Consider the following 2,953-nt stretch of genomic DNA (forward strand, 5'->3'; position numbering starts at 1 on the left):
CGGGGCGGTGAGGAGCAGTGGGGCAGGCTGGGCCGGCGGCGGTCCTCTCTCTTCCGGGCTCCGTGGTCCGGCCCGGCCCGGCCCGGCCCAGCCTCACCAAGCCGGTGCTAACGCTGCGACCGTGCTGCCTTTCGCCGGCGGTCTGAGTGCGGTGCCCAGATGTAACCGGCAGCGGAGCCCGTCCTGGGAAGGTTTCTGCTCTGTGAGGCCCGTTGGAGGCGGTCAACTTCGCTCTCGTCGGTAAATCCGCGGGACTGGCGGGGCGACCGCGCGTTCCTGTAGCTGCATCGGCGCTGGCTTCCCCTTCCCTTGGTGGAAGGTTGTTGCTAGCTCCTGAGACCTGGGATTGTGGCTGACAGCGGTGGTCAAGATCTGTTGCTCTCTTTTGATCCTTGTCCCTTTCAGAGACCCTCTGCACAGTGTGAGAAGTTTGGTCCAGGGCTTGTGTACAGCAGCAATGCCTTCAATGCCTGTTTGCCTTCAAAAGAAGGGAAATGCAAAGAATTAAGCTTAATTTATGTATAATAAACTTATAATAGAATAAATTAGGGAAAAACACTGTCAAGTCTTTCTTCCCTATGACTGATACCTAGAGATAGAAATGCATGCATTTATGCACTGCTTATTACTCGTATGTGGACTGTCCTATGACTAGTAATGGACTTAGGCTGTTTGGGTAAGTAAGGGAAGTATATTTCAGAGTAAAGGATCCTCTTCTAGAACACTGCTGGTAGTCCCAGTGTTCAAAGTAAAGTCTCACAAGCAAAAGTTCATTAGTCATAAGAATGCTGGGCAAAACATTATTTTCAACTACAGCCAGAACACAAACTACACTGGCTTACGTCATGAACACAGTGCAGATCTTTTGTATTCGGCTATTAATTACAAAAATGGAAGTCCATACCAAAGTTAGTATGGCCCTGGAAGAGCAATAGTCTTGTTTCTGAGAGCTGTACTGTTTACTTTATTTGGGTGAGGCAGTGGAACACAGAATAACCTCTGTCCTTTTGTGTTTGTCTACTTCTGTTTATGAGGAAATTGGCCAGTGTTGTATAATGCTTTCCTGCTATAAGCTCAGAAGTAAATACGAAGTGCAAGCACCAGGGTACTCCTGCCACAAGTCCTTGATGCTAATGCAGAAGACAGCTACCACCTTGTGTGTGGACTGTTGGCTTTGGGACAGTATTTAAAGCTATGTTATGCTTGTTCCTGGATTTATTCTCAGGGAGGGTTCAAAGAAGACTGAGCCAGGCTCGTGTGGTGTCCAGTGACAGGATGAGGGGCAACGAGCACAAACTGAAACACAGGAGGTTCCCTATGAACATCAGGAAATGCTTTTTTACTGTGTGGGTTACTGAGCATGGGCACAGGTTGCCCAGGGAGGTTGTGGAGCCTCCATCCTTGGAGATATTCAAAAGCTGTCTGGTCACGGTCCTGGCAACTGGCTGTAGGTGGCCCTGTTTGAGCAGGGGGTTTGCACCAGGTGACCACCAGAGGTTTCTTCTAACCTCACCCATTCTGTAATTCTGTGATAAGATCCTCCCTGGGCCTTCTCTTTGTTGTCCTTCACTGAATTTGCTTCAACAAGTTCCCACTTCTCTGGTTCTGGGGACCCCAGAACTAGACACAGCACTCCAGATGTGGCCTCACCAGTGCTGAGTAGAGAGGAAGGATCACCTTCCTCCTGGCAACTCTCCTAATGCAGCCCAGGATGCTGTTGGCCTTTGCCATGAGGGTGCATTGATGGCTTATGGACAGCTTGTTGTCCCCCATGATCCGCAGGTCCTTCTCTGCAGAGCTGCTTTCCAGCTGGTCTGCCTCCTGCATGTACTGGTGCATGGGGTTATACTTTCCCAGGTGCAAGAGTTTGCATTTCCCTTTGTTGAACTTCATGAGGTTCCTGTTGGCCCATTTCCCCAGCCTGTCCAGGTCCTGCTGGATGGTAGCACACCCATTTGTGGGGTATCAGCCACTCCTTCCAGTTTTGTGTCAGCTGCAGAGTTGCTGAGGGTGCATCCAGCTGCCTCTGCACTTCTGGGTGCATCCAGTTGGTCCCCAGCCTGTACTACTGCATGTTTGTTCCATCCCAGGTGTAGGGCTCTGTATTTGCCTTTTCTGAACTTCATGATATTTCTATCCATCTGTTTCTCTAGCCTGTTGAGATCCCTCTGATTGGCAGCTCTATACTTTGGCTTATCAACTGCTTATTAGAATTTGGTGAACTTATTGAGGTGGATTGCATCCCATTGTCTGGGTTAATAATGGAGAACTTAATCTGCTACTCTCCCCAAAATGGCAAATTATGTATTGCTGGCTGGTACTGTTGCATTTTTCTGGTTCTTCACCTCCACTTGCTGGATCAGGATGGTTCCTGAATTTCAAGGAAAGGAAAGAAGGTATGCTAAGCAGCAGCCAGGGAATATAGGCCCTCTCCAGACTATTCCCCTATGTCAAGGTCCTGCCCTGTCACATATGTGACATGCAGAGGTCTTATCATCTCCCTAATCGACAGCCGGCTGAACATGAGCTGGCAGTGTGCCCAGGCGGCCAAGAAGGCCAATGGCATCCTGGCCTGTATCAGAAATAGTGTGGCCAGCAGGAGTAGGGAAGTGATCGTGCCCCTGTACTCGGCACTGGTGAGGCCGCACCTCGAATACTGTGTTCAGTTTTGGGCCCCTCACTACAAGAAGGACGTTGAGGTGCTGGAGCGTGTCCAGAGAAGGGCAACGAGGCTGGTGAGGGGCCTGGAGAAGAAGTCTTCTGAGGAGCGGCTGAGGGAACTGGGGCTGTTTAGCCTGGAGAAAAGGAGGCTCAGGGAAGACCTCATTGCTCTCTACAACTACCTGAAAGGAGGTTGTAGCGAGGTGGGTGTCGGTCTCTTCTCCCAAGTAACTAGCGATAGGACAAGAGGAAATGGCCTCAAGTTGCACCAGGGGAGGTTTAGATTGGATGT

This window comes from Aptenodytes forsteri, unplaced genomic scaffold (assembly GCF_000699145.1).
Source record: "Aptenodytes forsteri isolate BGI_AS27 unplaced genomic scaffold, ASM69914v1 Scaffold304, whole genome shotgun sequence".
NCBI classification, from domain to species: Eukaryota; Metazoa; Chordata; class Aves; order Sphenisciformes; family Spheniscidae; genus Aptenodytes; species Aptenodytes forsteri.